The 27,818-nt window shown below is 38.0% G+C and overlaps 1 protein-coding gene across 6 annotated transcripts in view; it reads right to left on the reverse strand.

Moving 5' to 3' along the window:
* The window catches only part of JMJD1C (jumonji domain containing 1C), a 367,699-nt gene that overhangs the window by 87,822 nt on the left and 252,059 nt on the right, over positions 1 to 27,818 (reverse strand). For 2 of the 6 annotated variants that reach the window (XM_023205127.2, XM_023205123.2), the window contains exons 1-2: positions 14,039 to 14,623; positions 10,022 to 10,135 (exon numbers count right to left, since the gene is read on the reverse strand). The gene's annotated coding sequence lies outside the window, so the exon portion shown is untranslated. Of the gene's footprint in view, positions 1 to 10,021; positions 10,136 to 14,038; positions 14,624 to 27,818 lie in introns of those variants that run through there. The other 4 variants (XM_023205126.3, XM_023205124.3, XM_023205122.3 and 1 more) reach the window with 2 other exon arrangements.

Genomic DNA, 27,818 nt, shown 5'->3' on the forward strand with positions numbered 1-27,818 from the left:
TTTTTGAGACAAGAGTCTTAACTTTGTCACCCAAGCTAGACTGCAATGGCAGGATCTCAACTCATTGCAGTCTTGACCTCCCGGGCTCAAGCAATCCTCCCATCCCTGCCTCCCAAGTAGTTGGGACTACAGGTGCCCAGCAAAAGTTTTTTCTGTTTGTTTTTTGTTTTGTTTTGTTTTTGGTACTGGTAGAGACGGAGTTTTGCCACGCTGCTCAGGTTGGTTCCAAGCTCCTGAGCTCAAGTGATCCACCTGCCTGAGCCTCCCAAAGTGCTGAGATTACAGGTGTATGCCACTATGCTGCACAGTTCCCCTCTTTTTTCATGAGATAGGGTCTCCCTCTGTCACCGAGGCTCAAGAGCAGTGGTGAGATCATGGTTCACTGCAGCCTAAACCTCCTGGGCTCAAGTGATCCTCCTGCCTTAGCCTGCCCAGTAGCTGGGACTACACAGGTGCACTACATGCCCAGCTAATTTTATTTTGTTTTAGACAGGGGTTCTCCCATGTTACCCAGTCTCAAATTCCTGGGCTCAAGCAATCCTCCCACCCTGACCTCCCAAAGTGCTAGGATTACAGGTGGGAGCCACCACACCCAACCCAGGTTCTTTTTTGACTATCACAAGCTGTGTGAACCTAGATGCCAAGTCACAGCTGAGCTAAACCTCACTTTCTCTGCCTACCATAGAAAATTACTACCACATATTCTCTTCCTTATATTTATTTCTTCTTTTCAACATTTCATTCCCCTATGCCATCTGTAATTTTAGTAGAAAACATAAATATTAGATCTAAAAGGTCTTGTAAAAGAGTGGGGACAGGTAGGTGAATTGATACTGACACACATAAGTCAAATGAAAACTAGTGTTATGAGAAGCAATACCTATGAGTTAGGAGAATAAACCCGTCAAAAAAAGGAGATTCTGGGGCGGGGAGAAAAGGGAATATGTGACTTGAGTTCCTGACTTTCTAGTTACCATTTCCAGTCTGTACTTTCTCGCTGTGGATGTACCATGACATTGCCTGCTGTATCATCACAATAATCACACCCTTTTAAAATTTAGTCTACTTTACATAGTTTCTATTTTGCTTCCTTCTCATTTTTAAGTTAGACTTCTCAAAGAGTTGAGTGGATTAATAAATTAATAGGTATCCTGAAAGCATTACATACAAAATAATACAATCTATTTTCTTCATAAAGCTAACATTAGAAATAAAATAATGCACATGAAAATATTTTGGGAATTATCAAATTCCCAAAATTAAATTCTAATTCTAATAAAATATTACTATTATAGTGAGGAACAAAACTCTGAGATTTTAAATAATATGACCATGTTTCAGTAAGATTATGCAATTAAGAAAAAGAATAAATCAACCCTATGATCTTATTTTCATTGGAAAAAAGAAACCAGAAAATCTTTCTCAATGGTAACTAGTGATGGCTTAGAGTCTACAAGCATAATTTCACATACTTTAAATTCATAGCAGCAGCTATGAAAATTTAAAACGAGACGGGCAGATTTTTCAGCATATGATCACAGCAGATTTCGGACCGGGAAAGAACTACTGCAGTGACTTATAAATGTTTTTAATCTGAATATTGCAGAATAGCTCATACTTGGGCCAAATTTCAGTCAAAATAACATGTTCCCGAACTCCAAGGATACATTTTCAATACATCAAGTTTTGCAACCAATTTTTACAAATGAAGAGCTCCTTTTTAAAATAGCAACAGATATGTACTGGGGTAATTTATGGGACCTTAACAAGCATGTTTCATTACTATTTTTGAAATCACAGCTATATAAAATAATATAGGTAGGTAATGGAATATTTAAATATAATACAGAGCAAAATTACTGAATATTAAAACATGATAAAGCAACTTTATATTAAAAATAATTTTTAAAAAACAAGGAAGTATATTCACTCTGCTTTAGCTGCTGGTTCCTCTTTTCTTGTTGTCTATCCTACTATCGAGGCTTCAGCTTAGTTCTACTACTGCAAGCTGTCACTTTTGACTTGAAATGGAATAAAGCCAAATATTACAAAATAGCTGTTTCCTGTTCTGGCCTCATCTCCTAGACTACCCCCAGGCTATGCCTGCCCATGGATGCTCATCCTACCAAGTCAATGATCTACCAGTAGTCAGTTAACAGTTATGTATTTTTAATACTTTCGGCACAGTATATATACTACAATTGTTCTCATTTTACGTCAACAAGGCACCTCTAAATTTTAATCAAATGTTAAAATGAAGGCAAAGTGAAATGGAAAAGGGAGATGCATATGAAAACTCATGGAGTAACTAGGAATGTGTTCGACGCAGAATTTTGTACCTTATTGAATATCACTTCTACTTTTGAGAGAAAAATAACTATCAGTCACAAATAGAGTACATGACTCTCCCTGTGGAAAAAAGGTAAGGGTGTGCTGTAAAGGATAACACCACAATACAGTTTTGCACTCATCTTTTCTAATGTCATTTTCTTAAAATAATAGTTTAAGAAGTCACAATGAAACCTTACCCACTTATTCTTCATAAAAAGGGGGAGAAGAAAAAAACACTACTACAAAAACATATTCTATTATACACTGTCTATGGGTTATATTGAGAGTTGAAAAAGTTTGTTTAGCACCAGCTGGAGAAAAAAATGCTAAGAGTTCTAGGGAAGACTACTAAGAAAGATTGTTAAAAGTAAGCAGCAGATGGTGGCAAAGAAATAGTCAATGAGTGTGTGAATGGTAGGAAGAGAAAGGAGTTTCAAATATCCACCAAAAAGGTTTAAGACACCATTAATGAAAAGGGAATTTACAATATGTCCCTTATTGAGCAGTTTCTGTATTATAAACTCTTTAATGTATCATTTCATTTAATCTTCCTAACAACCCTGATGTAGACAGTATTTATAGTTGAGAAAACCATTTATTTACAGCAGTTGAGACTTTCCCAATGTCAAATAGCTAGCAAATGGTAAAACTAAGATTTGAAACTGACCGGGCGCGGTGGCTCAAGCCTGTAATCCCAGCACTTTGGGAGGCTGAGACGGGCAGATCACGAGGTCAGGAGATCGAGACCATCCTGGCGAACACGGTAAAACCCCGTCTCTACTAAAAAATACAAAAAGCTAGCAGGGCGAGGTGGCTGGCGCCTGTAGTCCCAGCTACTCGGGAGGCTGAGGCAGGAGAACGGCGTAAACCCGGGAGGCGGAGCTTACAATGAGCTGAGATCTGGCCACTGCACTCCAGCCTGGGCGACAGAGCGAGACTCCGTCTCAAAAAAAAAAGATTTGAAACTAAGTTTGCTTGAACTGATGTCAAAATTCATGCTCTTAACCATTATGCTATAATGAATCTCTAAAACAAAAGGCTCTAGTAAAGACCCAATCAATTAGCTGCTTCTGATATTTACAATAACCAACATGCCATTGTTACACAGATAATTTTGTTACTCTCCTGAGAACTATGCTTAGTGATCTTTTTCCTCTTTTATCTGACCCTACACCATGTGTATCCAGCATTAATTCTATTCATAAACTCTCTTCTTTAGCTAGGGTGACATTCTCCTGTCCCTTGAAATGCCTCCTCATCATTCATTATGCTGTTCCTCCTGGCAAATGTCTGGATTACCATTACCACCGCCACCACCAACCACTCCACCAACCGCACCTCATCCTTACACTTCCATCTCCATTCAAGTGAAGCCCATTAAGTTTTATCTCTTTCATGAGACTTCTTTAACCACTTCAATCTCTACTGACTTCTCCTATCTTTGTATTTCTGAAGTTTTTACTTCAGGCTCCTTAAATTCAGTCTACTTCAAGGAAATCATTTTTTTATGTCATTTCTTATCACAGATGAAAAACTCCTCAAAAATAAAATAAAGATCATTACTCACAATATTTTTATCAACTTTTAAAAAGCATTAAGCAACTAGCAGGGAGCCATGAAACTGGTAAAAAGTAATGCTAGAGCAGTGACATGATACCAGAAAAATAACAAATCTGAAAGGAACTATAGGACAAAAATAATTATGTAAGTATACTAATAAATGCTGTACCAGGTCAAATTTCCATTCACACTATAGAAATGTTACAGTTTTAAAACAATCTAAAGTGATGTGTCTGTATTATAAGCTGAAGCGAAGGTAAAGTTTGAAAAAGCAAGACCCTTCTCCACCACACAAAGCAACTGTAACAGGAAGTTCTGTTTACTTTTTTCTGTAAACTATTAGCATATCATATTACCCTGAGAAATAAATCTGCTTATAAACAAACCTCTATTAACAAGATTTCAAACTTTGTCAGTGGACCACTTATGTCAAATATTTAATTCAACGAAGTATAACATTTGCGTAGAATAACCAAACAATGGGTTAAATTGTTCACCTTGGCTGACTAACGGCTAAAATTTCACCTTACTTGCATTATTTCACCCTGGTTGTGAAGCAATTCCAAATGCCACAGGACAATAACACAAATTTAGGAGAAAAAAAAAACACATGTCTCTGGTACACTCTACTTCCTAAACTACTGCTAACTTATCCTAGGCAACTGTTCGAGCTATTTTTAGTAAAACAGATGTGCTGAGCAACAATTACCTTAGGGATATTCAGAAACCACAGCCAAATAAATTTATATGATCAATGATGAAAGAATTATCGGTTAAAATGGACTCAAACTGGAAAAACTACTTTATCATTGAAAGACTACAGAAATAGATAAACAACCTGGCACGGTCCAGACACATTCATTCACTAGACAATGTATGACTCTTCTCTCGTTAAGTCTTTAAGCAATCTTTAGTCCAGGTACTAAGAAAATACTCAGGTTTGTTTTACCCATTCCCTTCAACCAGCACTTCACAGCACAACAGTACTGTATCTAGGATTTAGTAAAGTACTGTAGTTCAGTGTCTATACAATGAGAGAACTGTAGTATTAATAGTCTTATCTCTAAACTTTATCAGCTCATTATGATACAGAACTCTTTTATTTTTTTTTGAGACAGAGTTTTGCTCTTACTGCCCAGACTGTAGTGCAATGGTCTGATCTCAGCTCACCGCAACCTCCGCCTCCTGGGTTCAAGAGATTCTCTTGCCTCAGCCTCCCGAGTAGCTGGGATACAAAGCTTCTAATGGAATCATTCCTTCAGGTCTAGGATTTATGATTCTACTTTATTTTAGGGAAAACACCTCATTACTACAATGAATTTTAATATACTGTAAGATAAACATGGGGTGTAATTTTGGACAAGCACACTCTGTATCAAATCTCTAACGGTTTTAACTAGTGACCTTTGTTTTATTTCTTTATTACATTTAAAAGCAAAGAGGATTGTGATGCCTAAAAATACTGGACTAACAAGCCAGACCAAGCCAGGCTATTTGGAATGAATATGTACAACTTTCAGGTAAGAAATAAGTCTCTTCCACATCCTCTATGAAGCAACCCCAACCTGAAAACTGTAGGTGTGTGCATGGCCAGTAGCCAAAATCCATGATAAAATGATTTCAAAATCATGCTAAAAGTTAAATATTCCATTTCATTATCAAAATTTTTATGTGAATGCGATCAAAACTGTTATGAAAATTTAATGGAAAGTTTTTTTGAACTTCTATAATCATGCTCTAAAGTAAAGGAATACCACAGCAATTATAGTAACAACAAAAACTTTTTTTTTTTTTTTTGAGATGGAGTCTCGCTGTTGCCCAGGCTACAGTGCCATGGCGCAATATCAGCTCACTGCAACCTCTGCCTCCCAGGTTCAAGTGATTCTCCTGCCTCAGCCTTCCAAGTAGCTGGAATTACAGGCACCTGCCACCACGCCCGGTTAACCTTTTTCTTTTGGATTTTTAGTAGAGACGGGGTTTCACCATGTTGGCCAGGGTGGTCTCGAACTCCCGACCTTGTGATCCGCCCACCTCGGCTTCTCAAAGTGCTGGGATTATAGGGGTGAGCCATCATGCCCTGACTAACAAAAAACTATTAAAAGTATCTTTAAGAAGCAATAATTTATTTTCTGTTCCTTCTCCCCAGCCAGCTAAAAGACACAGTAGAACCTGCAGATTTCCCCACTACTTCCTCTCCCTTTTCCCTTCCCCCTCTACTTCAAAGAAAGTTAAGTGTAGCCAGGCATGATCAGGAAACCTAAAAGGAGGAAGTAGAAACTTATCTGTGTGCACAGGGAAGGAGAAAGACACTTAACAATATCAGGATATGTTGCTTCAGTGGCCTAATTAATATATGTCCATTACACTGTCTGAAAATCTTGGTTCAATTTCTCCTTTTAGTCATGTTTCTTTCCAAAATACTAAAAACTATAATCTATAATAATTGCATCCTGAAATAGCCAACTAAATGTCACCTAAAAAGCTGACCAGTGCTGGGCGCAGTGGCTCACAACCGTATTCCCAGTAATTTTGGAGGCCGAGGCGGGGTGGATCACCTGAGGTCAGGAGTTCAAGACCAGCCTGGTCAACATGGCAAAACTCTGTCTCTACTGAAAATACAAAAATTAGCCGCGGGTGGTGGTGCACACCTGTAATCCCAGTTATTCAGGAGGTTGAGGCAGGAAGAATCTCTTGAAACCAGGAGGTGGATGTTGTGGTGAACCGAGATTGCACCACAACCCTCCAGCCTGAGCGACAGAGTGAGATCCTGTCTCAAAAAAAAAAAAAAAAAAAAAAAAAAAAAGGCTGACCAGGTTAACTAACTTAATACTTGCTATCTGATATTCAATACATTCAAATCATTCAGAGAAAAGAGTAGGATTCAAACCAATGACTTAAAAGTGAAAGGACTTGTATTAATTCTGACTCATCTGTTTCCTAACCACTACCTCAGTTTATCATTTTGATTTAATGAAGAATAAGGCTGTGCAACTTGTAAAGGAAACTAAAGAAAAACATACTACTACAGAATAAAATTCTGAGAAATCAAGGAGAAAGGTGGTAGATTGGGAATTCCCACTGAAAACATTTAATTAGATTCACAACCAAGCATCATTTGTGGAAAGTTTAAAAACTTACATGTACCTACCACTCTAGACTAAAAAATAATACACACAAAGGCCATTTCCAAAGAGAATTTTCCCCCACCTACTTAAAAAGTTTATAAAGGATAATTAGCATCCATATTCAAAAGAAATTGCCTCATGAAATTTTAAAACAGTGAGAAAGAAAAAAGCTCAATTAAAAAGCTTATTCAATTGTACCCAAACTCCCTTTGACTAACAGAGGGTTACCCTAAGGTTGAGATAGGTCAAGGCACTATTTACAAAATTCATGCCAGTAACAGCTGCCATTTTAAGAAGTTAAGGAATTTAATGTACTGCTTGGACAACTGGTTATAAAATAATCAATCTGGTAATACCACCACTCTAATTACACAAACTCTAATTTTTTTCTTCTTTCTAGAACATTTCTGTATTTCACAAGATTTATTTAAATAAATAAATTTAACCATCTTAGGTATCTGTAGTAAATTTTCATTCAAAATAAGAGAAATGTCTATCACATACACATGGGAGAAAATATTTTTATAACCTGATCTTTTTTTGTTTTTTTTTTTTTTTGAGACGGAGTCTTGCTCTGTCACCCAGGCTGGAGTGCAGTGGCCAGATCTCAGCTCACTGCAAACTCCGCCTCCCGGGTTCACACCATTCTCCTGCCTCAGCCTCCGGAGTAGCTGGAACTACAGGCGCCCGCACCTCGCCCGGCTAGTTTTTTGTATTTTTTTAGTAGAGACGGGGTTTCACCGTGTTCGCCAGGATGGTCTCGATCTCCTGACCTCGTGTTCCGCCCATCTCGGCCTCCCAAAGTGCTGGGATTACAGGTTTGAGCCACCGCGCCTGGCCTATAACCTGATGTTATTAAAAAACCCTAACTATAAAAAATGTGCATAGAAAAGCTCTGCTATAAACCAACACTTAGTCTAAAATTCGTAAGAAATTCTAAAACTAAGGTATGCTAGATCCTAAATCAAGTGCTCTCATGGTAATTTCTTCCGATTTCTTTGAACTCAGAATTCACATTTTTCAGAAACACAATGGTTAAAATGTCAAGTCAATCACTTCACTTCTGGAAGATACGGCATCCTTCTAGGCCAGAGGGTGACTTAGTATATATACTAGCAGAGCAGATTAAATAGCTTACTAACAGAGACAATCACACAATTCACCATACCACGTAAGACTTTAGCTCTTATGCCTCTGAAACTGTTTTAAAAAAAGTTAGGGTACCCCCCCCACCCTCCCCCTAGCATATTCTTTCAATCATTATAATTTTCAAAAACATGTCGAGTTTTAGGCCACCTGGCAAGAGTTTATTTTTAAAAGTAATTTCTACATAACAATTTCACTTCTCTAAACCAAATCCAAGCTGAGACTTGGTTCCAAAAGCGCTAATAATACAACCACAGAATTAAAACATTAAGACTTGGAAGGTTCCTTTGATTTCACCTAGATTCACCTACTCTAACTGACTGGGGGAAATGAAATGATAAGGTCTGTAGTAAACTAACAAAATAAAACCCCAGGGAAAAGCTCCAACACCTCCACTATTAAACTGTGATTTGCTATGAAGCAAATATTATAAACAAAGAACAAAAGCTAATAATACAAAAAAAACTAGGTCCTTTAAAGAAATAAGAAAAATCAAATGGAAAGACAAGAGCACATCTATATAGACTTTAAGACATGAAATAATGTTTACACTAAATGATCTACCATCTCATTTTGGTGGACCTAACAGAACTATTCTAATTCCCTAAGTATTACAACACCATGCACAACAAATCACCCCTCATTAACACAAGCTCTTGTTCTCTCCATGGAAATAATAGCTCTACATTTTATTTTTGAAAAACAGTAACAAGTCTGAAATAATATAGTATTAACTTTTTACTCCATTAGAAAAAATTTAAACTGGTTCACTCATCCTTTCCATGCAATTACTGTAGAATTTTAAAACATCTGAGTAAAAACAAACTTATAATATATACATTTAATTCAACCTAAAATCTAAATAAACACATGAAGGCCAGGTGTGGTGGCTCACGCCTGTAATCTCAGTACTTTGGGAGGCCGAGGTGGGCAGATCACTTGAGGTCAGGAGTTCGAGACCAGTCTGGCCAACATTGTGAAATCTTGTCTCTATTAAAAATACAAAAACTATCTGGGCATCTGGGTGGTGGTGTGCACCTGTCATCCCAGCTGCTCTGGAGGTTGAGGCAGGAGAATTGCTTGAACCCAGGAGGTAGAGGTTGCAGTGAACCAAGAATGCGCCACTGCACTCCAGCCTGGGTTGTAAGACTCCATCTCGAAAAAAAAAAAAAAGTACACACACACACACACAAAACAAAAAACAAAAAACAAAAAAAAAACTTCTGTGAGTTTTACTTATACCTGAAAAAGTTAACTGGTAATTTCAACAATCTTAAAAAATATTTAGCTTAATACTTTTGATGAGTTTCTTCATATAATTAAAATCTAATAGTCAACTGGAAAATGTTTCCCTAATTAAATGTATTTGTATTTAAATTGCAGTAATGTACTAAAATTTATAAATAAAATCATTCAATTACTGACAATCTAAAAAAATGTCTCCTTTAAAAAAAATGAACTATTATGCTAAACTGATATGTATACATAAACACTAATCTCATTTAATTACATTAATTTACCCAATTCTTAACCTTTAGAGTTGAAGACAATTTATACTACTATTTAACCAATTATTTTCTAATAATGACTATTATTTAGAATGTCACACACTTTTATTTTGCTTACTTCTGTATTCCTTGCAAGAGAACACTGCCTGGCTCATAGTAGATTCTCAGTATATATTGTTAATTGAATAAATAAATCATTTATCCTATAAGCAAAATCGACTGCATTCATTGGGTTTTTCCGCACAACTAGAAGTTAGATGAAATGATATTTAAAGAATATTGTTTAAAGAATATCTGCATATCAATAAAGTTTAACCGTTAAATTTTAAAAAGTAATCTAAAATTTCTTACCTGGTACGGTTGAAAGGCACTATCTTCAGTTAAAAAATCCAGCTGCTTATCTACAAGGAATTCTACTGCAGTGACTGAACTGGGTATACTTCTTTCAACCAGAGGTTTGAAAGTCTGCCAAGAAAAAAGAATTTCTAATGATAATTTTCTGGATAGTATCCTGAAAATATGAAGGAACACACATCAATACAATGTATCAATGTCATCACTACAGAGTCTTAGGATGACAATTAATATTAATTTTCATATTATAAACTAATGTTTTTATGTACACCATAAGGTATTTGTGTTTATTTAAAAGGAACAAACTAGATCTCATGTGATATGGACATATTTGAGTGTACTAAGTCCCAACTGTTTACCTTTTAAAAAGGGATGTAATAAAATATGCATGTGTGTAAAAATGTCTGCTTAAAAAGAGAAATTGCTTTTGAAACAGTAAACTAGGTTGGAGAACATATTTACCCCCGCCTTTTTTGTTTAACTGTATTGTTTCTTATTAAAGAGAGTAGTTAATTATTTCAATGTACACTTTTTGTCTAGCTCATTCACATTAAGCAGGATTTTAAACGATCAGGAAATATCTGGTCTTTTAACTCCACCCCTTGTACTCTCACCCCCACCCCTGCACCAAGCACAAATAAAAGTCCCACAGCTTTGGTGAGAGCAGCATGGAGGAAGGGAGTAGAGAAACAGTTGGTAAGAAGTGCTACACAAAACCCTACTTTGCAGTCAAGTCCAAATCTCCACTACTTATTTTTTAAAAAAGTCAATCCAAGGTCATTTCATTCCTTTAAGAAGATACCTTTAATATATGGGATTTAACTCGTATCTTGGGTGGGGGTGACAGGGACAGAGCCAGGGGAGGAAGAGGAAGGAAATAGGGATACAACGTATACATTTCTTTATGACTATCACACTAACTTTCAAAGTAGATGAAGATTAAATAAAATACAAGTGTCTTATATTCATGGTGCTGTTCTAAAAACCTGAAAATGAAAACAAAATTCCACCATTTAAAAAACACAGTGGCTTTACTATAAAAATTTTTTTTAAATAATTGGAAAATAGTTCGGAAAACGGAATTAATAACCAACTCAGTTTCTAAGTTACCTATATCACATGCAGAAATCTTTCTAGCTACAGGGTAATTTGTGTTAATATTTCCACATAAAACAAAGCTTTTGGCATAGACAGTACAAATTCCCAGGCATTTCAAAATCATTGTGTTTCCCCTTTCTCTTATTGTCTTTAAAAATATATAACATCTTGTTAATAACAATAAACATACTCGAGGGAAAACTTCAAGATGTTTGGTTTGGAGTGGCTTTTAAGGAGTTAATTTCTATATTTAAGAAATTCCTAAGAGGAATTTCAGGTTGACTCACTGCAATCTGTAACAATGTTTCAAAGTTTAAAATGTAATATTAAATTTAAGCAAGTCTTATTTCTACACTATCTACATCATGAAGTTACAAATAATATTTTCTTAATTAAAAAAACAGGAAAAAATTCTCTTACATTTTCACTTATTTTCAATATTTAAGATTAGAAAATCTAATCACAGTAACACCCTCTCCCCCATATTCTGGGCTAACCTTTTAAGCACTGTATTATTTATCAAAATTATTTTTATTTGGGTGAGAAATCACATTTTCAAAATAGAAAATCCTATTATTTAGCTATTTCCTTCTACTGTTATCATTTAACACTTTCCAATTTCATAAAATCCTATTTATTATTTTACTTAACAAGTGACAAAAACTTTGTAAGAAATTCAAGAGCATTCATTGTATTTAGGCTTTAAAAGTGTCCACCACTATGTGACCAATTGACATGAAATATGTAACATAAACAGGGATATTCGGCTGATCCCTACTGTAAAAAATGTTTTTTCATACTATATCACTGTCAGTTTAGTTTTTAAGTAAACTAGAAAACACTGGCATCTTCTGAAAAGGACTTTTAATCCTTGAACATTATCAAATGATCTATTTCTTTTCAAACAGTACCATGTCAGGTCAACCCATGAAGGTTAACAAAAAGGTCCACAAAAGGTATTATCTAAGTGGCTAAAGATACAATTCAATTAAGTAGGATTTGAAAAAGAAGTAAAGTTCTCCTTCTGGAGTGCCTCTTTCTTACGCAAATAATACAGGTGGCTTGCATTTCCTATGAGACCTAATCATTTTATAATATGAAAAACATTCTTCTGAAGAGAGCTCTCCTTTTCAAGGTAGGTCAGAGTTCTAAGGGTAAATTTCAACAAGCCGACCTATGATTTAAATTATTCTAAGTTAATTAGAAAAAAAGATTTCTAAGCTAAAAAAAAATCTCACATTTTAAGATATCTCATTGAAAGCCAAGTAAAATTTGGCTACCAGAAATGTAAGAAAACTAGCTGACAATGATCAAATTTGAATACTCTTACAAGGACATGAGTACTTATAATCATTTACAAATGGAAGTCCAAAGTATATCATGCTTCTTAAATAGCAAATAAAAAGTGCTGATAAATACTTTTATAGTATTTGTTAAAGAAGTGTTTCAATATTTATTAAATGAGCAACAGTGAATATGTGTGACTGCCCTACTTTAAGGAAAAATGAAAGGCAAACAACATATGAAGTGATATTAAAATACACTCCGGTTTTTTTAACTGGCAAATCCACCATGTAACTATTGTTAATTTGTGTATTAGTCTAGTATGTTTCAAAGGAACATTTTAAGTTTAAAAATAATAATAAACATATTTAAATAAAAACAAATGGGTCCTACAGCTGGTATGATGAATTTGTAGTAAATAGTTGATGGGTCTAGGTGCACTGGAATGTAAAGAAACTAGAACTCATGCATAACTAATTCAACACTCTAAAGATACATGATTCTATGAGTAACTTCCACAGCCTAAAGGGAAGCAATGAGCTAACATCTGATGAAAGTCACAGTAGAATATGGCCCTAATCACAAAAGACTATTATTCAAATGCTCGAAAAAGCCTTTGAAACCCAAAATGAAAATTACTAACACTAAATTTCAACTAAAGTTGAAACAAAATGCTTTTTCAATTTTATTAATGGAGTGAGAGTGTTTTTTAAGGTCATTTATCAGTGTTAAACACACTTTAAAAATAGTCTATGGCCAAAATAAATATAGTTGAGGGCCTGCGTTTCTAGTAGGGCCTACCAAACTATAGGAAGAATGCTTAGAACAACTGTATCCTGTTTGGGGCTCCATGCTGCACCACATTCCATTCACATGAGGAAGAGGCGAACAGATGAGCCCTCCCCGAAAAACATTTTTAAAATAAATCAGCTACAGCTCTTAAACACAACTCAGCTGCTCAAACAAACGATGTTAAAGCTCACCATTTCACATTTAACAGGAAATTCAAGGAGCTTATGTCTGCAGTCTTAGTTTCTAACAATCTAACTGGTTAACAGTTAACAATTCCAAGTTTAAAAAAAAAAAAAAGGCTTATTAACTGCAAAAATACTAATATAAATCTCACCGAAGGTAAATACTAAAGCAGAAAACAACCTAAGCAACATTTTAGAAGTTAAGATTTAGTCTACCAAAAAAAAAAAAAAAAAAAAGACTGGAGTGACTTGAAAGAACAAAGTCCAAATTCCCACCCAAGCAGGTCTATTGAAAAACACGATACTGTTAGACAACAAGTTGGGGGTGGGGAAGGGAATAACCAAAAAAAAAAAAAAAAACCTCACAAAACAAATACCTCCACTTCTCTTGAAACACTAGTCTGAAAACCCTAATTTGAAGCACTTCTGCCATACTTTTAACAATTAAACTCGTTTTTAAATTAACATTTACAGTTATTAAATTACTACAAACACAATAAACCTTTTTAAACAAATGAAAGTTAAAAATTCTTAAAACTAAAAACATTGAGGCCAGATCTTTTACAAAAGGCAGTGACCTTAATTTCTCAGGCTGAGAAGAAAAACCAAATGTAAATTAAGACAAAAGAAAAAGGAAGCAGAAAAATACAAACCGTACTTTGTTCTTGAGAATTTTAAAGTATTTTTAAATCTCAGAAATCCACAGCAAGGCTTTAAAGGTCAATAAGTATTTGCTGAAATTTCCATTTTGTTCTGGAAGAGTATTTATCTAGTGTAAATACTTCTTTAGTCTTCAAAATCACAGGCAAATGGCTCTCAAACCAAGCATTTCCGAGCTCACTTGCAGCGGCGTCATTGTATAGGAAGAAAAGCCAAGACCACAGAACGAAGCAGGAGCTGTAACCTAACAAGTCTCCGACGAGCAAATGACGATTTTCTGTCTGCTCTGGCTGAGCCCCGGCAGTGATGAGGATTACAACTCGCTCTTTGTCATCAGCACTGTGGTGTTAACGACTAAGAAATCCTGCAGCTGAAGCACTACTGCATCCTCCGATCTGGGTCAGGATAATTTCTCTCGAGGTCGCTTACATAACCAGTAAGATACTCCAAATAAAGAGAACAGCCATCCATCAGCTGGAGAAAGCCTTTCCCACTGTACTCTGTCTGCGTGGAAACACAGTGCAGTAGCTTCCAACAGTGCAGACACCCAAATGAGAACGAGTACTTGGCTTAGGGCACACTGAGAGAAGGGAAGAGGCGGTGCTCTGTAAACTGTAACTAATCCCCCGTCACAGGTGCTGATGGAGTCACTTCCAGCACGAGTCACATTACTGGTGATTACTCATTTGGCTGCGGCCATAGAGACTGGCTCATAATTTTAACAACAGACAAAGACAGACTAGTGGCGAGACTGAAAGCTCAAGTTTACTGTCTCCTTCAGAAAGCAAATGCAAATACTAAGTTTTTGCTTTCCAGATTTACCAAGGTGAGAAAGTGCAGAAAAGAAATAACATGTAACTATCTCTCAAGTTGGCAAAAATAAAGCATCAAATACGCTTTGTACGTTTTTGGGCACGATTTATTAATTAATATAACCATTTTGCCTTAAAAATATTAAAAACTTCAAAATAAATCAATTTAAAATATTTTTAGGCAAAAATCTCAACAATCTCATAGGCATTTTACTAAAAAAAAAAACTGGCAGTATTTTGTAGATTTGAAAATATTCAACCATTTTCACTCATTACAAAAAATTTATCCTAGATAGTTCTAAAATACTTACAATTTGAAAGCATAAAATGTATTTCTCAGATGTGTTATATAATATAGTCTCTTAACATCTATCTAAATTCTAGAGTTCTGCTGTCCAATGTTGTCCAATATGGTAGTTACTAACCATATGTGGCAACTGAGCACCTGAAATGTAGTTAATCTGAATTGAGATGTGTGCTGTATGTATAAAATACACATTGAACATAAAAAAGAATTAAGATGTATCTCATGAATAGTTTTATTTTGATGTTAATATTTTGATACATTGGGTTAAATAAAATACTGTAAAATTAATCTACCTATGTTAAAATTTTGATGTAAAGACTTATTTTAAAATCACACCAGTAGCTCAACATTTTATTTCTACTGGACAAGAATGCTCTAATAGTAAGTCCTCTATTTTTTGGAGGATGCAATCTTGCTCTGTTACCCAGGCTGAAGCGCAGTGGTGTGACCTCAACTCACTGCAATCTCCGCCTCCTGGGTTCAAGCGATTCTCCTCCTTCAGCCTCCCAAGTAGCTGGCTTTACAGGGTGTGCCACCATGCTGTTCATTTTTGTATTTTTAGTAGAGACAGGGTTTCACCATGTTGGCCAGGCTGGTCTCAAAAACTCCTGACCTCAGGCCATCCACCCGCCTCGGCCTCCCAAAGTTCTGGTATTACAGGTGTGAGCCACTGTGTCCAGCCTCTTTTTTTTTTTTTTTTTTTTTTGAGACAGGATTTTGCTCTGTTGCCCAGGCTACGGTACTGTGGCACGATCTTGGCTCACTGCAATCTCTGGCTTCTGGGCTCAAGCGATCCTCCCACCTCAGCCTGCCATGTAGATGGGACTACAGGTGGGCATCACCATGCCTAGCTAACTCTTTGTATTTTTTGTAGAGACAGGGTTTCACCATGTTGCCCAGGATGGTCTGGAACTCCCGAACTTAAGCGATCCACCCACCTCAGTTTTCTAAAGTGCTGGGATTTCAGGCATGAGTCATCCTGCCAGGCCTTATAGTAATTTCTCGTTTCATAGTGGAGACTTATGTGATGATATGAGACTGACTCCGACTACTCAACAAATCAAGGAGCAGAGATGGAATGGAATATAAATTTGTGGCTCTATGTAAAACATCAGGTTATGTCTATTAATTTGTCAGTATAATTAAATTTTAACGTTTAGAGCATTCAGTGAAAATTTGCAAGTTTCTGACTTAGAGCAGGAAAGCTGGCCATATACTTAGTCAACCACACTTCTATATTACAATTTAATTGAAATGGTTTCAGTTTTATTGTAGAAATTAATGATGAAACAGAGGAATTATATATAGTAACATGCACTGAAACTTTAAAAATACACTTGTAGGTGTAGGTGCAAGAAAATATTTAATCTATTTTAAGATGTATGTAAATAGTCTTTTTTGTTTTGTTTTCTTTTGAGACAGAGTCTCACTGTTGCCCAGGCTGGAGTGCAGTGGCGTGATCTCGGTTCACTGCAACCTCTGCCTCCGTGGGGATTCAAGCAATTCTCCTGCGTCAGCTTCCAGAGTAGCTGGGACTACACGTGCACGCCACCATGCCCGGCTAATTTCTGTATTTTCAGTAGAGACAGGGGTGTCGTCATGTTGGCCAGGCTGGTTTCGGATTCCTGGCCTCAAGTGATCCACCTGTTTCAGCCTCCCAAAGTGCTGGGATTACAGGCGTGAGCCATCATGCCCAGATGTAAATAGTCTTTTATTATAAATTTATCCCCATGGAGAAACCTCAATTTCAGTAAATCTAAAAATTCATACTAATTAAAAAAAATTGTTTTTGAGATAGAGTTTCGCTCTTGTTGCCCGGGCTGGAGTGCAATGGTGCGATCTCAGCTCACTGCAACCCCTGCCTCCCGGGTTCAAGAGATTCTCCTGCCTTAGCCTGCCATGTAGCTGGGATTACATGCACGCACCACACTTGGCTAATTTTGTATTCATACTGACTTTTTAAAAAATAACACATACATAACCCCTTTATATCTATTCCAGAAGTATCACTTTCATTTCACAGAAATTAGCAGGTTAGCTACTGAAAAGAAGCCAGGATCAGTGGCGGGTGGATCACTTGAGGTCAAGAGTTTGAGACCAGCCTGGCCATCATGGCAAACCCTGTTTCTACTAAAAATACAAAAATTAGCCAGGGCATGGTGGCGTGCCTGTAGTCTCAGATACTCTGGAGGCTGAGGCAGGAGAATTGTTTGAACCTGGAAGACGGAGGCTGCAATGAGCCAAGATCATACTACTGCACTCTGGCCTGGGTGACAGAGCGAGACTCTGTCTCAAAAAAAAAGAAAAGCAAAGCTACTGAAAAGGTATTTTTAATTTAGTATATGATGAACCTGTGCTTATAAAAAGAATGAAAAGACATGGGCAATGATTAGTCTAAGACTGTGAGTAAAATATGGCTTTATTTTACAGAACATATTGTGTAGAACATGCATGATACAAAAAGGTAACTTTATTTTTCTGTGATGGAGCTTCACTCTTTTCTGCGCAGGCTGGAGTGCAATGGTACCATCTCAGCTCACTGCAACCTCTGCCTCCCGGGTTCAAGCAATTCTCCTGCCTCAGCCTCCCAAGTAACTGGGATTACAGGTGCATGCCACCATGCCCAGCTAATTTTGTATTTTTAGTACAGACAGGGTTTCACCATGTTGACCAGGCTGGTCTCAAACTCCTGACCTCAGGTGATCTGCCCACCTCGGCCTCCCCAAGTGCTAGGATTACAGGCGTGAGCCACCGCTCCCAGCCAAGGTAACTTTAGAATGAAGTGTTTTGAATAATGTTGTCAAGTGGATATTAAATCACATACAACCATCCTAATCATTCATTCATAATCAATCACTGAGACAAAAATAAAAAGAATCTATGTAAAGAGCTCACAATATGTTACCAAACCAAAAAAAAGCAAATGTTTAATACAGCTTAATATTATAAACTATCAAATTTTAAGTACTTTAATACATTTCCCCAATTTATTGTACATTAGAAACTTTCACAGGATTTATCTCATAATCTTGCATAAACTCAAGTTTGTCTACATTGTATATGATATAGACTTAAAAACAGCTGTTTTTGCTTCTCAAGTGCTTCAATCCCTTACAGAATCATAAAGCACACAAAAGTAGGCTTAGCTAAACCATACAACTGCCTTAAGTCATACAATCTTAGTAACACAAATGCACTAACTTTTAATAAAATTAATATAATTAACAATACTGAAAAACCAAACATTCATTTTTAAAAAATATTTCACACTACATCATGGTTGTATTAAAATAAGACTAGCTTCTCCACTACTATAAATACTATAGAATCAATTCTTGATGCAAAGGATGCAGAGTTACAACTAGTTGGTAACAATCAATGCCTTTTAAATATTTAAAACGGGCTTGACGTATATATATTTAGAGATTGGGTCTCACTCTGTTGTCCAGGCCAGAGTGCAGTGAAGCTATCAGCTCACTGCAGCCTCAAACTCCTGGGCTCAAGGCATCCTCCTGCCTCAGTCTCCTGAGCAGCTGGGACTACAAGTACGTGCCACTACATCTGGCTAATATTTTTTTTTTTTTTTTTTTTGAGACGGAGTCTCGCTCTGTCGCCCGGGCTGGAGTGCAGTGGCCGGATCTCAGCTCACTGCAAGCTCCGCCTCCCGGGTTTACACCATTCTCCTGCCTCAGCCTCCGGAGTAGCTGGGACTACAGGCGCCTGCCACCTCGCCCAGCTAGTTTTTTGTATTTTTTTAGTAGAGATGGGGTTTCACCATGTTAGCCAGGATGGTCTCGATCTCCTGACCTCGTGATCCGCCCGTCTCGGCCTCCCAAAGTGCTGGGATTACAGGCTTGAGCCACCGCGCCCGGCCTAATATAAATATATTAATGTGACTGGTCTGGTATTAATTGGTCTGGTACTCTGGTAAATTTTTAACACAAACAAAAATAATGAAGTAATGACATAGAGAACCCACTTGGTATCAAGCATAAATTGCTAGGTTTTACATCAAGTATCCTTAATGCACTCCTGTTCTTACAACTCATCAGGATAGTAGACCCCACCTTTCACACATTTTAGTCCTTTAAACTGGTTGTTCTTAAGGCTTATACCTTCTTCACTGGACTGAGGTAAAAAGGTGAAAAGTTAACATTAATTATTATTTCATTTTGTTGGAAGGTGGGGAGGGGAGTAAAAGGCCTTTTTTGGCTGCTAAACCAGGCTAGGGGAAGAGGAAACTACTCCAGTTACTGCCCAGAAATACACATCTCTAACTTCCTTCCTTTTTAGTTGGTTTCTAGGTTACAAGTTGAATAAATCAACAGAGGTCAGAAAGTAAACAGAGGCTAAAGGAAGGCAACACTATCTGCCTATCCAAAGAAAATCTATTCCTTCCAATAATGTGAGAATCTTATATGTACAATTTTAAGAGTTAAAATAAACAAGGATTTTGGTTCCGTTTATCTTGGGCCATGAAAAGAATACATCTCTCATCTTTACACAGAGAGAGATGTGGAAGCCTAAACCACTGGATTTTAAAAAATTAAACAGACTCACAAACTAAAAAGCAAAAACTCTTGCAAGTTCAATTATCTAGCAGTATAAATATTTTTTAAGATATATGGGTAGGAAAAAAAGATGAATAACAGTAGTAACAGGAATTCAACTTGACTGGCCTTACAAGAAAGCTGACTATAATTCATTATTTTTCAATATGGCATATTGTAAAATCTATGAAAATACATAAAAATGTGACTCCTACATCATTGTAATGTCCAAAGGATCAAATTTTTAACATTAGGTCATACGCAGTGGTTCATGCCTATAATCCCAGCACTCTGGGAAGCGGAGGCAGGTGGATCACTTGAGCACATGAGTTCAAGATCAGCCTGGGCAACATGGTGAAATCTTGTCTCTACAAAGAATAAATAGCCAGGTGTGGTGGCACACACCTGTGGTCCCAGCTACTCAGGAGGCTGAGGTGGGAGGATCGCTTCAGTCCAGGAGTCAGAGGTTGCAGGGAGCTGAGATTGTGCCACTGCACTCCAGTCTGGGTGACAGAGCGAGCCTCTGTCTCAAAAAAATAAAAAAATAAAGTTTTTAACATTAATAACTCCATGCAGATCTTCTATGTAATGCCAAACTTGTTTATCAGTTTCAAATCTTCAACAGTCTATGAGTTCTACAAGGATTTCTAGTAGATATGGACCTTAAGACTTTTTTAACTCTCCTTTCTCCAGCAAACATTGTAGCACATTCATTCTATCAATAGGTATAAAATGGCTTCTATGTGCAAGGCACCATACTTTGGCCCAGGGTATGCAATAGTGAGGAAAAGACCACAAAATTCTTACCCCAGCAGAGTATTCAGTCTTTTATAAGAAAACAGAAATTAATACAGTAATCATACAAATCAAGCAGCAATCATACAAGTAGACATAGTGGCATGCCCCTGGAATCCCAGCTACTTAGAAGGTGAGCTGAGAGGATGGCTTGAGTTCAGGGAGTAGGAGACCAGCCTGGGCAACATGGCAAGACTCTGTCTCTAAAAATATACGTATTTTTAAAAAGGAAATACAAAATTTAGTCCTATTACTTTAATGTTAGAAATACTCTCATTTTTACAGATAAAAAAATGGACACTCAGAGTTTAAGTGACTTTGCTTGTCAAAAATCTTGTTTATAGAAGTGCTAGGACCAGAACTTGGATTTCCTAATTCACAGTTGAATGATTTTTACATCGTAAGATGGTGTGAAAGCATTGTATTTATTTTCATGCTGGTTCGCAGGGGTGGTAGAGAGCAAAGTGTTTTTTTTTTTTTTTTTGGGACGGACTCTCGCTCTGTCACCCAGGCTGGAGTGCAGTGGCACGATCTCGGCTCACTGCAAGCTCTGCCTCCAGGGTTCACGCCATCCTCCTGCCTCAGCATCCCGAGTAGCTGGGACTACAGGCGCCCGCCACCTCACCCGGCTAGTTTTTTTGTATTTTTTAGTAGAGATGGGGTTTCACCTTGTCTGCCAGGATGGTCTCGATCTCCTGACCTCGTGATCCGCCCGTCTCGGCCTCCCAAAGTGCTGGGATCACAGGCGTGAGCCACTGCGCCCAGCCTGAGAGCAAAGTGTTTTGTCATCTGCTGAATCAAACTTTAAACTTTGAACGCTAATGGAGAAAAATGAAGCATGTCTAGAAGAAATGGCGAAGTCATAAAGTACAAAGGAAAAGAAGTATGACATAACTTTATACATTTTTAATTTGCTTTACTGATATATGTCACCTTTCACAAAGGAGAAATAAGCAGGGTTAGAAGGAAAAATCAATTCAACATAAAGGGTTTTTAAAGCTATGTTCAGAAAAAGAACATTGGGCAAGATGATAAAACACTAATATTTGGAAGAAAAGGAAAGCTTATTTAATTACTTTTATTTCTCTCAAGAAAAAGTGATTTTACTATGGAAAATAAAAACTAGAGATTAGAAAAATAAACTAAAGATTAAATGATATGTACAGGATCCTTTTTGTTTTCAAAAATAGAGTTTTCTTAACAAGTAACATTATTTGAGAAAATTTGTAAAATAAATGCATGAAGAAGATCCCATATTCTTACCCTTAGTGAACCCAGCCAGTTAACTATTTAAATGCACTTTCAGTCCCTTTTTCCCTCACAACCATATTAGTTATCAACATTCAGGATACACGCAAATTTTAAGTTGCTCATTTTATTTAATAATCTCATGTTCTTACATTGCCATCATTTTAAGTAACTACTTAATAAGCACGAGTTTATTAAAGCATTAATTTTATTATTCATTCTCTTAAGGCTGAATGCTTAAACTGCTTTCAATTTTGTATTATAAACAACACTATGAACATCTTCATGCTTTACATAACTAAAATCATAGATTAAATTATATGTTAGAATACTAAAATGGTAGAGATAAGCTCAGAGCCATTAACTGGCAGTCTTTGTAAAAATCATGGCATTGCCAAGACATTAGAGATAGGCAGTTGAGGCTGGGCACTGTGGCTCATGCCTGTAATCCCAGCACTTTGGGAGGCCGAGGCCAGCGGATGACTTGAGGTCAGGAGTTTAAGACCAGCCTGGCCAACATGGTGAAATCCCATCTCTACTAAAAATACAAAAATTAGCTGGGCATGGTCTCAGGTGCCTGTGATCCCAGCTACTCAGGAGGCTGAGGCAGGTGTGGGGATTACAGGCGCCCACCACCACTATGTCCCGGCTAATCTTTGTATTTTTAGTAAGGACAGGGTTTCGCCATCTTGGCCAGGCTGGTCTCCTCCTGACCTCAGGTGATCCACCCTTCTCAACCTCCCAAAGTGCTGGGATTACAGGCTTGAGCCACGGCGCCCGGCCACAAAACCAATTTTAATTACATATGTAATAACAGTAGTCCCACAAAATATGAGACTCACTGAAGTCAGATGATTGAAGCTTATACAGCATCTGAAGCTACAGAAGGAATACAAGCTTGGGACTTTTAAGGATTGGTGTCTACGCAAGTTATACGAAATAGAGTGAGCGGAGAAAATACATGATGAATAAAGATAGTCTTGTTATGCAGACTAAAGTCTCTCAGGAAATAACAGTTGTCTGGAGCAGCCCTTTTCCTGATACACATAACTTTTTACTAAAGCAGATTTCCTTTATAGATGGGTAAATTTCTTTTACAAAAGGGCAGCTTTTCAGAATTACTCCTGTGTCTGCAGGTTCTCAGAATAGCTAGCTCAAAACATGGCAAAAAAAAGATATTTTGGGGATGGCATATTCTGGTTTCTTACTAGAATATTTTGGGTGGGGTATCTTGAGCCAAAAATGGATCATTAGGATAATGAAAATTTTTAAAATACAAATTGACCAAGAGCAGAATATATTCATTGAGAGTAATTTGCATTTCATTTTATTTTATATGTTTTTTAAATATTTTGAGACACAGTCTTGTTCTGTCTCCCATGCTGGAGTACAATCATGTGATCTTGGCTCACTGCAACCTCCGCCTCTTGGGTTCAAACTATTCTCATGCCTCAGCCTCCCGAGTAGCTAGGATTACAGGTGCACACCACCATGCCTGGCTAACTTTTGTATTTTTAGTAGAGACGGAGTTTCGCCATGTTGGTCAGGCTGGTCTCCAACTACCTCAGGTTATCTGCCCACCTCGACCTCCCAAAGTGCTGGGATTACAGGCATTAGCCACTGCACCCAGCCTGCATTTTAATAAAAACAAAAGTTATTAGATTAGTAAGATTTGAAACTAAGATTTAAGGAACTTGACTTAAAACTTTTATCAAGACAACCTACAATAGGTAAGTCAATGAAATACAGGCTGGATGATAATTACATATCTGCAGTGGGTTAAAGAGTACTGATTAATAGGCCAGGCACAGTGGCTCACAGCTGTAATCCCAGCACTTTGGGAAGTTGAGGTAGGCAGAATCACTTGAGGTTGGGAGTTTGAGACCAGCTGACCAACACGGTAAAACACTGTCTCTACTAAAAATACAACAATTAAGAGAGAATAAAAATAATTAAAAAAGTAACCGGGGGTGGTGGCACATGCCTGTAATCCCAGCTACTTGGGAGGCTGAGACAGGAGAATCGCTTGAACCCAGGAGGCAAAGGCTGCAGTAAACTGAGATTATGCCACTGCACTCTGGCCTGGGTGACAGGAAAAAAAAAAAAAAAGAAAAAAAGAGCAAACAAACAAATAAAAAATGTATACCGATTAACAGTACTGTTGCCGAGTGTGTAAGCCCAGCACCTTTAGGAGGCCAAGGTCGGGAGTTCAAGACCAGCCTGACCAACACAGAGAAACCCTGTCTCTACTAAAAATACAAAATTAGCCAGGCATGGTGACACATGCCTGTAATCCCAGCTACTTGGGAGGCTGAGGCAGGAGAATTGCTTGAACTCAGGAGGCAGAGGTTGCGGTGAGCTGATACTGTGCCATTGCACTCCAGCCTGGACAACAAGAGCAAAACTCCATCTCAGAAAAAAGAAAACAGCACTGTTATTAACCTGTGATATGTTATTCATTCATTTCTGGTCTTATACACTCATTATCGCTTGAAAGCTCTATTTTCAAATTAACAAATGACAGAATGGCTGGCTGGGCACAGTAGCTCACGCCTGTAATCCCAACACTTTGGAGGCTGAGGCAGGTGGATCACCTCAGGTCAAGAGTTTGAGACTAGCCTGGCCAACATGGTGAAACCTTGTCTCTACTAAAAATACAAAAAATTCTCCAGGTGTGGTGGCGGGCGCCTGTAATCCTAGCTACTCAGGAAGCTGAGGCAGGAGAACTGCTAGAATCCGCAAGGCAGAGGCTGCAGTGAGCCGAGACGGTGCCACTGCACTCCAGCCTGGGCAAAAGAGCAAAAACTCTGTCTCAAAACAAATGACATAGTGATTTAAAAATATGTCTTATGAAAAAAACAATCAAGATCTAGATTTTAAAATGATCAGGAAAATCTAGATTTCTATCCATTGAAATAGAAAACAATTTTTAAAAAGCTGAAACAAGAATTAACCTTAAATTTTAATAATGAAAAAGTTTACCTACATTTAGGTTTAAAAACTCAAACTACTCAAGTAGAATGTACAGAAGCACTAGCTTCCTTGAAATGCATGTGAAAGAGGCCAGGGTCCAGGGGCTCACACTATAATCCCAGCACTTTGGGAGGGAGGCAAAGGTGGGAGGATTGCTTTGAGACCAGTCTGGGCACCATAGTGAGACCATCTCTACAACAAAAAAAAATTTTTTTAATTAGCTGGGCGTGGTGGCATGTGGCTATAGTCCCAGCTACAAAGGAGGAGCACTTGAGCCCGGGAAGTTAAGACTGCAGTGAGCTGTGTTTGTGCCACTGTACTACAGTCTATATGACAAAGCAAGACCCTGTCTCTAAATTAATTAATTAATATATGTGAAAGAATCCTGAAGGATTTGAAGACACTAAATCAATACATACTACATATATATTTTTAAATGGTACTGGAAGGAATCAAAACTTGAATAGGCTGGGCACAGTGGCTCATGCCTGTTTTCCCAGCACTTTGGGAGGCTGAGGTGGGTGATCACCTGCGGTCAGGAGTTCAAGACCAGCCTGGCCAACATGATGAAACCCCATCTCTACTAAAAATACAAAAATTACCTGAAGTGTGGTGGCACACACCTGTAGTCCCAGCTACTTAGAAGGCTGAGACAGGAGAATCACTTGAACCTGGGAGGCAGAGGTTACAGTGAGCCGAGATCATGCCACTGCACTCAAACCTGGGTGACAGAGCAAGACTCCTTAACAATTAAAAAAAAATTGCAAAATAGTAAGATCATTTGAAGGAATGGTGAATGTTTTGCCTGGGGAAGAGAAGAGGGACAAACAATAAATAAGTATGATTATTTTAAAAGTTAGTGTAGGCCACACGCCGTTGCTCACGCCTGTAATCCCAGCACTTTGGGAGACTGAGGTGGATGGATCACAACGTCAAGATATTGAGACCATCCTGGCCAACACGGTGAAACCCGGTCTCTACTAAAAACACAAAAATATTAGCTGGGCATGGTGGCACGCACCTGCAGTCCCAGTTCCTCAGGAGGCTGAGGCGGGAGAATAGCTTGAACTCGGGAAGCGGAGGTTGCAGTGAGCCGAGATGGCACCACTGTACTCCAGCCTGGGCAACGGGAGTGAAACTCTGTTTCAAAAAAAAAAAGATTCTGAATGAAAATTTGTCAAGTCGTCACTATAAGGAATACATTTCTGCCTCTGGCTGGGGGTGGTTTATAAAATATTAAAGATTCTTTTCAATTCTAAGATTTTAATATTATCTTGTTCAATCTATTTAACAATGTTTAAGAGCAAAGTATAGATAAATGTGATAAACCAAACTCTTCATAAACACTACCACTTGTGTATGTATGTATGTGTGGTATGTGTATATATTATATACATACATACACATGCATATATGTATTTTTTTTTAAGACTGAGTTTCCCTCTGTCACCCAGGCTAGAGTGCAGTGGCATGATCCTGGCTCACTGCATCCTCCGCTTCCTGGGATTAAGCAATTCTCTGCCTCAGCCTCCCGAGTAGCTGGGATTACAGGTGCCCACCACCACGCCTGGCTGATTTTGTTTTGTATTTTTAGTAGAAACGGGGTTTCACCATCTTGGCCAGGCTGATCTTGAACTCCGGACCTTGTGATCCACCCACCTTGGCCTCCCAAAGTGCTGGGATTACAGACACCCACCACCATGCCCGGCTAATTTTGTTTTGTATTTTTAGTAGAGACAGGGTTTCACCATCTTGGTCAGGCTGATCTTGAACTCCTCACCTCATGATCCATCCGCTTCAGCTTCCCAAAGTGCTGGGATTACAGGCGTGAGCCACCGCACCTGGCCCACTTGTGTATATATAAAAAAGCATAAAATAAGTACTCCTGAATGTTTCATGTATTATTCACACGAACCGGCAGAATTAAAGGTAAAAAGTAACATCTCCCATTTTAAACTTGATTAAGTAAATCAAGTAGGCCGTCCCACTTGAAAGAAATAAAACTACACAAGACGCTTCTGTGGCATGGGATCCACAGATCCTTTACCTTTTTCTTCTTTTTTTTTTTTTGAGACGGAGTCTCGCTGTGTCACCCAGGCTGGAGTGCAGTGGCATGATATCGGCTCACCATAAGCTCCGACTCCTGAGTTTATGCCATTCTCCTGCCTCAGCCTTCCAAGTAGCTGTGACTACAGGCAACCGCCACCTCACCCAGTTAATTTTTTGTATTTTTAGTAGAGATGGGGTTTCACCGTGTTAGAAAGGATGGTTTCGATCTCTTGACCTCGTGATCCACCCACCTCAGCCTCCAAAAGTAATGGGATTACAGGCGTGAGCCACTATGTCCGGCATTTTTTTTTTCTTTTTTTGAGATGGAGTCTCACTCTGTTGCCCAGGCTGAAGTGCAGTCGCGCAATCTCGGCTCACTGCAACCTCCACTTCCCGGGTTCAGGCAATTCTCCCTAGTAGCTGGGATTACGGACGCATGCTACCATGGCCAGCTAATTTTTCTATTTTTTTTTTTTTTTAAGTAGAGATGAGGTTTCACCACGTTGACCAGGCTGGTCTCGAACTCCTGACCTTGTGATCCTCCCACCTCAGCCTCCCAACGTGCTAGGATTATAGGTGTGAGCCACTGTGCCTGGCCTTTTTTTTTTTTTTTTTTTTTTTTGAGACGGAGTCTTGCTCTGTTGCCCAGGCTGGAGTGTAGAGGTGTGATCTTGGCTCACCGCAACCTCCGCCTCCCGGGTTCAAGCGGTTATCCTGCCTCAGCCTCTGGAGTAGCATGGACAATAGATGCATGCCACCACACTTGGCTAATTTTTTGTATTTTTATAGAAGAAATGGGGTTTCACCGTGTTAGCCAAGATGGTCTTGATCTCCTGACCTCATGATACACCACCTAGGCCTTCCAAAGTGCTGGGATTACAGGTGTGAGCCACCACACCCAGCCGATCCTTTACCTCTTGAGGATAAAAATTAAATATAATTTTGTGGGAATAATAAATATGATACTATTAAATCAACCCAACCATAAAAGCAATGCTTGTGTTAAAATGTTAATACTCATAAAAATCACGGGAGAAACTGAGG

The sequence above is a fragment of the Piliocolobus tephrosceles genome, chromosome 9 (genome assembly GCF_002776525.5).
Source record: "Piliocolobus tephrosceles isolate RC106 chromosome 9, ASM277652v3, whole genome shotgun sequence".
In the NCBI taxonomy this organism is placed as follows: Eukaryota; Metazoa; Chordata; class Mammalia; order Primates; family Cercopithecidae; genus Piliocolobus; species Piliocolobus tephrosceles.